We start from the raw sequence: 12570 nt of genomic DNA on the forward strand, positions 1-12570 counted from the left end.
GTCGATTTTGGGCTATCTCTTTAACTTAATCGAATATTTCAATTTGGGAGGGGTTGGCAGACTTCCAGGCTATATTCTGAGCCTTATTGGACTATTTTTAAACTTTTGGATCCTGAGATCCTAAGGTCCTATGTCTTAAGTCTAGTGTTAAAACTCAGAGTTAAAACTCTACCCTTCAAACCTACTTTAGAGCACTTTCAAATCGATTGTGGTTTCAAAACACCCCGGTGGATTTCCCTTTTTTCTCAAATATTACGACCATGATTGTAGCTAATTCTCATCCCCAATGTGTGGACCGACCTTTCCCTAATTTGTTCCCATTCAAGAAAAAGATTCGAGGCGGTCCAAGCTCGAAACAAAAACGCGAGAAGAGAGACAGTCGTTACACGACTACAGTGTCACTCTGATATTTCTAACTTTCTACGTCAACTCTCAACACTCCTCTCGTCACACACACTCCTATATCTTGCTTAACAGCGTTCGCACCTTATAGAGGACAGTGCACCCTGGTCTTGTGGATTCCGTTATCAAACTGGGGATGCGTCCTATCGCCCACCCGATGGTTTAGAATCCCGGACCTTATTTTGTTTGCTGGTATAGCTTGAAACCGCTTTTGATTAGGGATATGCAGTAAAAGATAACCTTCCTTACAGATCCATGCGATGGAATTCTACAGAGTATCTGGAACCCCACCCCAAGAAAGGAAGAAATCCTATAGAACCCTTTCCCTAGACTCGGGAGTGATTTCTTAATTCTTTAGCTTCGGGTGAAAAGAAAAGTAATCATTAGCCAGTAAGGCTTTAAGAAACAAAAGAAAGACCACTGTTTAATTTCGTTGGGCGCCAATGTACTGGAGCCTTATCCGAGTGCTGGCCTAGCAGACGAATAAGACGCAGTGGGTGAGTGAGTCTAGACTACGAAAGGGGCGGCTAAAGGAACCTAGGGGAGTAGAACCTAATCCTATTTGCAGACGGGAACGGGAGACTATGCAGTTACAATAAACTAATATTTAATAATGACAACGCTCTACAATCGTGCTATAAATAAGAAAAGGATACTTACAAACCTATGTCCTGAGCAGGTCCGCCGCCGATCGCCGCCGAAACAACACTGAAGTTTAGGAGGGCTGGACAGCAATTGCTAAGTTGCTGCCCAGTGGAGCGTGGAAGGCGTAGTTGGGCGTTAGAAGGGCGCTAGATACGATCAGTAAAGGTATAGCCGAAGGAACTTTAGTACAAAAACACCGTCCCGGCTAAACTCGAAAGTATAAACTTTTTGAACGATTTGAAGTTTACTGCAGAAAGGGAAAATGATTGCAGTATTCCATTTCTTGACATGTTGATTAAACGAAAGGGTAGAACACTAGCATCGACATGGTGCACTAAAAAGACTGATACAGGCTTAATGATGAACTTTCTTGCGCTTGCACTAATGGGGCACTAATTAGGTACAAAAGAAATGTTATTTCAGGAATGATTCATTGCATCTATCGGTCATGCAGTTCTTGGAAATTGTTTCACCAAAGTTTAGAGAAAGCGAAAGTAATCCTAATTAACAATCAATATCCTCCTTTTTTTTCAATTCCATCATTGAGAAAACTTTAACCAAAATCGTCGATTACCTTCGATGTGTTTCAGCAAATTCTCTGCTCACTCAATCCGTGGGGTCCGGTGTTTGACCATTTCAACAATTGAATTCGAGTCAGCCATCCTGTAAGGGAAATAGGCAGGGAGCAGTGGCTGGTCGGGAACATCTTGGAGAATTTGATCAAGTGGTTTTTTGAAGGAATTTTTGGAACATTTGGTCATGTCGGGTATTTTTCTTGGTAACACATTGAATAGTCTTGGACCGGTGTCTGAAAGGCAGCTCTTCCAAATGTTCTTGTTCGTTGTATTTACTGGTTTGAGGTGGCATTTTATTCCCAGGCGTTGGTTTGTATATGAATAAATACCGCCTTCCCCTTCACCATAGTTAAAATTTGGCACCAGTTGTTCGATTATACACCATGTATATATAATTTGGTATCTTTTGCTTCTTCTCTCGAGAGTGTACATATTGAGGTGTTTGAGCTTCTCCCAATAATTCAAATTGGGTGGAAGTTGGATCCCTTTGATAAAGGATTTTTGCAGATACTCCAGTTCTTGCATCAGGGATCTCTTTGTAGGAGACCATAGCTGGGAGCAGTATACCAGATGTTGAAGTACCAATGTCTTTCAAAGAGTGATCATTACTGATTTATCTCTGGACTTGAAGGTTCTGTATATCCGAGCACTTATACCTTTGACTCTGTCAGTGATCGTTTGAATGTGCAACTCGGTACTTATAAAAAAAATGTGTAGCTAACGAAGAAAGAGTATGTATTTGAAAAGTTTTAATAAAGAACATTTTTTTTAAATCAATGAAGAAATAACCTGGGCTGGAACTGAGCCTTACCTGGAGTTCCTGGATATTTTTAAAAATGAATGAAAAAAATATCCTGGGCTGGAACTAAGCTACCTGGACTTCCATATGGTAATTAAAAAAATTGAAAGAAAAATGTAAAATTTTAATAATTATAATTGTCAAATTCGTAGCACAAACATTGATCAATATAAAAAACACCGGCAGGGGTGAACCCAGCCAGTACCTCGACCACCAACCGAATTCTTTATTCGATTACTGGGTCAGTTAAACTATTTTTTTCTTGTTGGGGGATACGGGATTTATCTTACCTCCGCATGACGTCTTTTGACCAATGAAATTGCAGGAAACTAAACTGAGGGGGATAAAGTCCTTATCTTAAAGTTTGGTGCGTAAAAACAAAACGAAGGAGTCATCTTTTGTTGACCACCCCCTTTTCAATACTAGAGTTATTTCACAACTAAATCGACTAAATTTCAGTTTTTTCCCCCTCATTTTTCATCTTCATTTTTAAAATATTTGAAGCTTTTACAAAAATTTTCCGCAAATCTATTTTTAAGTTCGGCTAAAAATACACAATAAAACGCAAAGAAATCTTCAAAATGATTTTTTCAGAGATAATATGGTCCTCAAAGTTGAAATACTCTTTTTCGCAAAAGTCTTCATTTTCTTCTTTATTGATTTTTTCATTGCGATTTTAAATTTTCAGATTTAGGAAGAGTTGGCCTAACAACAGAAAAACATACCGTAGTTTTGTTGGCTACTCTCGGGTACCTAATAAACAGGGGGATTGGAATAAGCGGGTTGGGTGGAAAAAAATCTAAACTTAATAAGCGGGATGGGGGACTGGAATAAGAATTTCCTGGATGGAATATTTTTGAAAAGGAGGTTAATACAGAAAGATTAGGGCAAAAAAGGGAACTTTAAAAAATATTTTTAGGTACCCGAGAGTGCATCAAGCAGAAACTTATTTAGCGTACGCATTTGAAGCTAAGATTATATTACTACTACCTTAAATCACTCAAAGTTTCAATTTAAGTCTAATAAAGAATCCAATTATTTTTGTTTCCATAAAGAAAATTACTATATTCTTATCAAAATCTGTGAAACTCACCTTGGAGGTATTCTTAGGGTATTCTTACGATTTAGCTAATTTTCACCCTAATATTCTTATAGAAGGTATTCTTACAAAAAAGCATGTAACTAAAGGAATGGAAAGTTACTCACTTTTAATGGGTTGGGTATTTAAAATAGTCAGATCGAATAGATTGGCGTCAAATTTTGTCTTTACAATCATGTGTTTGAGTATGGGACTTGGTGTAGTATATTTATTTGCGCACATAGTGCGCATAGGCAAGCGAAGCTGCAGCAAAATACAACGACGTGATTTACTAGCCTACAATTACAAACGAAAAATCCCGTTTTGACGTCTTTGACGTTGTCTTTCTCGAGTTAAGCTGAGAAATTGATTATGTTCCCTGAAAAGTCCTCAATATCCTTTTTTGAGGGCTTCCGAATGGTATAACTGGTTACAGGTTTTAAATTTTATCATTTTCGTCAAGTTTTTGGGGTTTAGGGCCTTGCCTGGGAAACGGGAAAAAAAACGGACATGTAACGTCACAGGGTTGAGATGAAATTTGGCACAGCTTCGAATTTCAATCTACATATAATAAGAGTACTTTTATGCAAAAAATCACGTACACTTCACAAAATGAGCAATTAATTTGTCTAAAAACTTAACAAGCCCACTACAATATTGTTCCGACCATATGTCTTTAGAACAGTTAATTCAATTTTCCTCGCCTTATTGAAAAAAATGCCGTGCGCACTCAGTTCTAGCTATTCCTGAAGCATGTACGCAACCTTGGGAACAACATACATTAACTATAATTTTGGAAATCGAGCAAACAAATGCAATTATTTTTTGAGAACGCGTGTTTTGATGATGCTATTTACGACGCTGAATTTATTTCTTAGACCTGCCGATAACCTACCCAGCAAAAGCTTTCAGGAAAAATTCAAAATTTGCAATGTACAGGTCTCGGGAATCGATTTCATGTCGTAAATAGCCCTTTGTTTGCCCTACCGAAAACTCAACCTTAGAGATAGCATACATTTCACCATAATTTTAGAAGTCCAACAAATAAATGCTTTTTTCTCAAACGCGTGTTTTGTCCTATACGCAACCTTGGTGACAATGCAAATCTAATATAATTTTAGAATTTTAGCATTCTTGAACAATGATCAAGAGCATTGTCAACAAGATCTTGACAACACATTTTATAATGCTTTTATTGTTATCATATAAACATCGCCTAATCTTTATTGTTCTTTGACGCTGAAACATATTCTATCGAACGCGATTGGCCATAATTACTTCACTATTTTGTTATGCTAATGAAGTTTATTGTTATGCCCCCTTGCAAATTATATGGCTATAAATTCTGAAACTCAGATTATTTTAATCATCTTATCTTGATCATTCTTGATATTCTTACAAGACTTAGAAGACGCTTCATTTGGAATCAGAATCAAATCGGTAAGCAGTTTTTCATTCATATCTCGTGCAGTCTATTTGCCCAAAAACACCCCTGTCTCAATCACCCGGCGATCGAGATGAGAATACTAATAAAAGTATCTAATTGTGAGATAATTTTGAAGACTCTATTGTAATACAGTGTGAGCAAAAGAGTGAAAAGGAAGTATGTTTTAAATTCATCACCTTCAACAATATATGTATTTTTTTAGCATTTTTACACTCTCAGTATCACTATGAAGTCCACTATGATTTTTGCTGCCATCTTGGCTTTATGTTTTGTTGTCAATGGAAACCCAATGAAAGAACGATTCAACCGTCAACCGATGGAGTTCATGGAAGAAGTCTATCAAGATGGAGCTATTGCAAAACGGGCTGACCAAACTGACAATCAACTGTTGAAAAGTATCTGGTATGTATATGTATCATTATTTTTATAAGATACTGTGCGTGTAATAAAAATTAAGGAAGTTAAGCATATTTAGTCTAGTAAGTAAGTCTGCGATCGCAATTTGAGGTGACCCGAAGGCTCATCTTTCGATAGCTATCCATCCGAAGGTAGGGGAGGGCGCCACTCTTTCTCCCTGGATTGTTCCACTTACCCTTGGCCCTTCTCTTAATTGCTGAGCATCAAGCAGAGAGGCACAAAGTACCATTTTGGGAATCTTTGGTATGACCCGGCTGGGGGTTGAACCCACAATCTTGCGAACTATAGCCGGATGCTCTACCACTACACTACGGTCGCTAATCTTACTGCACTAACGGTCGCTAATATTAAGTCTAAATCGTCAGTGTGAAAACCAGATCGAATTCCCTTCCTGATTTCTGCTCAGTTGATACCATTGAGGATCTTAAGGGCTCTGTCCATTGAGTTCAAAGCCCCGAAGGGGCTAGAGGAGAATCTCTTGGATGGGAAATGAAGCCACATATTTCCCATCGATTTTTCACACAATTGTCAGATTGGGAAAAAGTCTATCGCTAGATTTCAAAACATGTAGTACTCGATAAAAAAAAACCGCTAGATACTATCTATCATCATGATTGCGGCGCTTTCTGGACTTAAAAATAGTGGCTTCACTTTTCCTTACCTGGGAAAGGTTAAAGATTCTGCGTTAGCCCCTCGGGCTTTAAATTTTTCATATTTGCCATGTACGATATATATATAATGTACAATAGAAATTTCTGCTAGACGTAGCCAACAAAAATATGGCATGTTATACATTTTCTGTTAAGCCGACTCTTCTTAAATCTGAAGATTTAAAAAATGCAATGAAAAGAATCGACGAAAAAGAAAATGAAGACTTTTGCGAGTAAGAGTTTTTCAACTTTGAGGATGTTATTCTCGGTGAAGATGAAATCTTTCGAAACACTTTTTGCATTTTATGGTGTATTTCTAGAAAATTTTTGTAAAAGTTTTCATCAAAATAGTGTTTTTTTCCCATTTTTCTCATCGGAATTTCCCAGACAAAAACTGTCATAAATTGTGATAAACGCTTTTTTATAAGAATATACTAATGAAATTGGCCAAAAAATTAAGAATGTCCTAAGAATATTGCCATCATGAAATTTGCTTTGCTAACCATAAATTTATATTTTGATGTTTTTTGTAAGCCTAAATCTCTTAATTGCCACTAAAGTTTCAAGGATTTTAGGATTTTGGAACCTTAAAATAGTATCATTTCTGGAAATTGCAATAAATCCTCTTTGGTAATATATTATTGAAGGTATGGCTTGTAAGTTAACGAAGAATACCTTCAGAAAATTTTAAGATGATTTTTCCGAAAAAGTTAAGAATATTAATGATGAAATGGAAAAACACCATTCTTATAAAAAGTGTGTACATCAATTTCGAAAAATTTTGTGACGCCATCCAAAAATGGATGACGTCATCCCATAATTTCTACCTGCCGGAAAATTTTGTGAAACGTATGGTCTACAATACATAATCTCAGAATCGAATGGGTTGAGATATTTAGGTTATGTTTTCAGAAGAAGTTAATGAGCTACTCTTCCAAATAAATTCCGAGTTTTTATTTTGAAAAAAGATTTTATTTTTAAAATCAAAGCTGAGCATGAGCAAAATTTCCAAAAATTGATGACGTCATAGATGATGACGTCGTTATTTTTCAATTTTTTTTAAAAAAACATGTTTTAATTAGGGTTGTTGACACCTAACATCTGTCAAAGATTGAGTGTAATTGGGTAAGCAGCTCAAACGTTATGAGCATTTAAAGTCTTTGAGTTTTAAGGGATTTTAGCTCCCTATAAGAATATGAACTTGAAGTTTTCCATAGGGCAAGGCTAATTTCATTAGTTGTTTTTACGGTCCTGCCTTAAAATCTAAAAAACTAATCAAAATGAAATGAATTTTGGTAATCTATAATTTGGTAATAATTATTTTTACTGGTTGCTGACTGTCTACTATTTCAAAATTATGGTAGATTGTCCAAGCTCCCGAGAATTTTACATCCAATGCTTTTCATTTCTTTATTATTTACCAATTCACTCTTTCTGTGTCTTATTGATAATAATTTGCATTTTTGTCAGAATTTACTAATTTTGCTGCCATTTTACTTTTTCATTTTCATTCGTTTTTTTTCAGTTACTACCAATGCTTGGAAACCAATAAAGTTACCGGAAAGTAAGTCAATTCTTTTTCAAATTATTATACCTTAAAAAAGAAGAATTTCGAAATGCAAATGCCGTTTTCATCAGTTCACGTAAAGAAAGCATAACTACTCTAACCTCCCCGTGACCAATGATACACACATTATGCAATATATTGAGTCATTACGTTTTTCTCAGTATGTTTCTTTTTCAAGAAATATGAGTGGTATGGTATGTGATATCTATCATATGTGGCATATCTAAGGAATTATAGAAGGAATTTGAAGTTGATTCATAATACTTATCATTTTAATCGATCTTCCTTAATAAAAAAATGCATTCGCTTTTTTTACTAAAGGATGCTCATAGCTTCCCTTTAAGACAAATCGGTGCTCAATTTTTATCAAGGACGATTAATTTATTATGATAATTCAATTTGGATTTTTCTAAGGTCAAGAATAGTTTAAATAAAAAGGGTGGTCCGAAATTTTCAAAATATATCAAACGAGGGGGGGGGGGTCGAAAAGATTTTTTTTTTGGTTCAGATGATCATGCTTTTTTACTGTGTAAGGAGATTTTTCTTTGGATAGTGAGCTAAATATTCGGGAATTTTCTTCAAAGACATCAAAAAAAGAACAAAATAAGCCCCAGAATGATGGAAATGGAGAAACTTTTGGTTGACATCTAAAATTATTTTTGTCAAAATTGATAAAGGGTCTGAAATTATTTCGAAAATTAATAAGTAGGTGGAACACTTATTCGGGAGCCTAGAGTACATCTTTATTAAGGCTGCTTGACCATAAGACTCTTATCGACTCTTTGAACTACGAAACCAGCTTTTAACTCCTTCTAGCTCTAGAAATATAACTGATGTTCAAAGTTTTGAAATTTTATTGCTTGTCTTTTACAGGACATTTATTTGTAGAACCAACTGCGGCTACTAGTACACTGGTCCAGAAAATCGAATGAAGATCATCTTTTTATATTTTGGAAATTATATCATTAGTAGATTTAGAAATGTCTTAGTTTTTATTGTTTAAAATAAATGTAAAAAGCTTTAATTCTTTGTGAACGTTTTTTCTAAACAATAAAAATACCGTTTTGAATTCATACTAAATATAATTAAAATTCTTCCAGAAATATTCCAATCCGTTACTGCGATATCGCTGTTGCAAATTTGGTCTATTTTAGTCACTTTGTATAGACCATAAAATGGAAAAGCTAAGTTAAAAAATATATAGAAAGGCAATCCCTAGTTGGAAGATGCTCCGATTTCTTAAATTTTCGTGAAAATACGCGATATAAGTTCTAACATGACATTGAAATTGGAGTTGTAAAAAAGTTTCTGTGTCTAGATGGCCTGGAATCGTAATTTATTGGTACTTTGGTCATTTGATAGCATAGGAGAATAATACCCAATCAGTACTTAACGCCAAAACAACGTCCATCTAACGTCTATGACATCCAAATAACGTAAATGAACTTAGAAATACCGATGTGCGTTAGATGGATACCACTTTTCATCACTGACCTTGTCCTTCTATAGATCACTTGGCGAAATCATAGATTTCTAATGTAGGAAATATATAGGAAATTTAACATTTTCTATATATTTCATACGTTTTGAAAGACCACATTTCCTACGAAATGTAAAGATGGAGAATTCCTATTCAGACATTTCCTGACACATGGAATTATCATATTTACTAATGATTTACATATGATGAAATTTCAAGTTTAGAAGTTTTCAACAAGGGAAATATTACATTTACTAACTTTCCATGGAATGTAATGTCAAGTTTAAAACATTTCCCAAAGGAATATGTTCATAATTATTATCTTTACACAAGGATAAAACATCAAGTTTAAAAGATTTCTGAATTGCAAATGTTAAGTTTCGATGTATCAAAATAGAACTAAAAAGGAAGGAAGACACAAAGGTTAATTTTTAGTTTACATTTCATGTTACTGATCTATTTGATCTTTAGAAGAACTAAAAATTCATATTAAATAAGATAAAGTAAATTTAATATTTAAATAATCTAAATTACAAGGTAAAAAAAAATACAGAAAAAATACAAATGCTATGTATACAATATATGAGGGCAAAATGAGGGCAAAAACTTAAGAGTATTAGTCAAATAAGTTAAACTTTGGTCAAACTTTCTTTAATAAAATTCCAAGATCAGTATCCTATTTCAAGCAACTTTTAGCTCTTGAAACAAACACTCAAAACATCAAAGAAATCAGTAACCGTCACTTGCCTAATAACTCGATTTGAGGATCATAAGTCAATCAGCTTTCTTCAAAAATCGTGTCAGTTCATGGTGTTCCCTGAAGAAAAATTGAAAATCGATAATAATATGGTCAAACTATCAAAAGTAAATATGAATCTTATCACGAAATTAACCCAAGGGCTCTGACCTTGACGGCCGACGAGGAAGTACCACTGGAGTTTGAAAAGTTGATCCTGTCAGATGTGAACTTTTGGCAAAATTGGAACCCTGTCAGAACAAAAAATTAAAAGATCTCCCATTTTCACCCTGGAATGGCAAAAATTAATAAAAGTAGCCCCAAATTTTTTTAAATTTTCTCATTTCCACCCTGAAAATTGTCCAAAATAATCAAAATAATCGACCCTATCAGAAACTCATCTTGAAAATTAGAAAATTTTGCACCCTGTTAGATATCTTCAGAGTATAAAAAAAGGGACCCTGCCCAACAGAACGTCCCCTTACCCAATTTTGACCAACAGCCCCCTCCCCCTCCGGGAAATTAACAAAACATTGGCTATAAAACAACAGCTTAGTAAAATCACTTTATATACATTTGATCTCTGGTTTGGAGAGAAAAGGTTGCCTTGTAAAGCAAATGGACTAGGAATAGTTGAAAACATTTAATTGAATTCTGTGATGAATACCTTTCTCGTTTTGTCTGTAAGATCATATAGTGTAGGGGGGGGGGGCGTACGGGGTCTCTGATTTCCGAAATTCCGAGCATTTTTTACCTGATTTCCGATATTCCGCAAAAATATTTCACTAATTCCGATACCGAATTTTTTTCTGTAGATAATTTTCACTTAAAGAAAAACTTGAATAAAAAAAGGAAGAAACTGTGGGAAAAGAATATTTTTGCCACATACAGTACAACTATTACACCCCGCGGACACCGCACGCTGCAAAGAGGTGGTACGACACAGAGACCGGAGGACACAAATTTCAGTTTAGCCCCCTACCTCAAAAAAGGAAGTTTGTAAAAGATAATGCGAGCGAAGCGAGCGCGAAAAATTTTCCTTGACTTTTGCTTTAAAATCCACCCTTTTTCCCTAAAAAAAGTGTTGAGAAGAGTAGTTTTCCCTGACTTAGAATGGAAAGAGAATATTCTTTCCTGACCAAAAACGTCAAATATTTCGTGTTGTAGTAAAATAATTATTTCAAAAATAACCCAGCCAGCTTTACAATAGTCAAAGTGTGTTGACTTTAAAAAAAATAAAAAATAGAGATTCAAAGATTGACTGAAAACCATCAAATTCAAGGCATTCTAGAAAAAAAGCTCCCTGACTTTTCCCTGACTTTGGAGAAATTTTACGAAAATTCCCTGACTTTTCCAGGTTTTCCCTGACTTTTTCAAAAAACAACCCATTTTCCAGGTTTTCCCTTACCGCTGGGAACCCTGTTATAGAACTGGATTTTCATCGTTCCGAATGATAGGTGATGATTTGACTCTCAGTAAAATATTAACGCCTTATTATAAAAGTGTTGACATTCTCAAAAAGCCCTCGAGGCATCGCACCATTCATCGTACCAGCTTTGGTCCTTTTTGAAAAAGCTTCAATTTTTCACTGCTTACAAAAGGTCCGCGAATGAAATAAGATTGTTTTGTGGAGCAATCTATACCTATACCCATCATATGTGCGCGCGAACGCCGCTAGATAGGATCTAGCGTGCGCTTGTGCTTGACGTCATTGATTCAGAAAGCGTCTTTTGTGGATAGAAATTAGTGAGGTTAAGTCCCAAATTGGTAAAATCACGACAATGAAAATTAAACAGGCTAGTGAGTTTCAACCAATCAAATTTCGTATTTTTTCGTCCGTCATCGTGATTATCCTGGTATGCTTAACGTCAGTATTATTTCCGAAGCACACAATCGGATACCGAAAAACCGAAACTAAAGCTCTTCAGACCGAATTTCCGCAGTAAAAAAAGTCATTTTTCCGAAACCGAAGTCTTTTTGGATTCCGAAATACCGAAGTGTTTTGACGTGATTACCGAAATTCCGCACAAAAACAAGCCCATTTCCGTAATACCGAAATCTCGTACGCCCCCCACAGTGTAGGCTATCTGGATTTTTTCTTATGGTGCAGAGAGTTGTAAAGTTTCAGTGCTTGATAAAGTCATTTAACCTGTATAAAAATAAACAAATCTGATATATATTGCTCCATCATTCATTCACAAACAAGGATACTCATTTTAATCATATCTCAGAATAGTCAAAAATTGAGAAGAAAGCTTTGCCAAAAACATTTCATTGCTCAAAAAAAAACTTGAAATACCTACATATATAGCAAGCAGATAATTCCCTTACCTTACCCTTGATTTAATTGACGAGAAATGGTTTCGTGGAGTTTATGTTATGATACAGCATCACGACCTGTAGTGTAGAAAGACAAAAGAGTCAAACATTTTGACAACAAATGAAAAGCAAAGGAAAACAACGTTTACAAAAAAGTAAAAAAAAAGTAGAAAATATACCCCTGATCTGGGTGAATGACATAACAAATCGCAAATGCAAATTAAAGAAACAAAAAAATACAAAAAAATCCTTAAATGAGTGTTGTCTGATCGACCCTTAGTTTAGGATAGATAGAAATAGCACTAACTAGACTCATTTGTTGATATAAATGGGTGAAGTAATACTTAGGGAAGCCTCTACCCTACCCTTAAGACAATAGAGCTTACGACTCTTAATTAAGGAAGATCGATTAAAAATTACAATACTACGCGTTCGACTCTTTGTTAAATACACGT

General features: G+C 35.0%; 1 long non-coding RNA gene across 1 annotated transcript; it reads right to left on the reverse strand.

Moving 5' to 3' along the window:
- Positions 1-9714: 9714 nt before the first annotated feature.
- On the reverse strand, positions 9715-10499 carry LOC136820936 (uncharacterized). The gene is made up of 2 exons (XR_010848659.1): positions 10464-10499; positions 9715-9877 (listed from the first exon to the last, which is right to left on the reverse strand). It is a non-coding gene; the product is annotated as an uncharacterized lncRNA (long non-coding RNA).
- Positions 10500-12570: the final 2071 nt, after the last annotated feature.

The sequence above is a fragment of the Clytia hemisphaerica genome, unplaced genomic scaffold (assembly GCF_902728285.1).
Source record: "Clytia hemisphaerica strain Z4C2 unplaced genomic scaffold, Clytia hemisphaerica genome assembly, whole genome shotgun sequence".
NCBI classification, from domain to species: Eukaryota; Metazoa; Cnidaria; class Hydrozoa; order Leptothecata; family Clytiidae; genus Clytia; species Clytia hemisphaerica.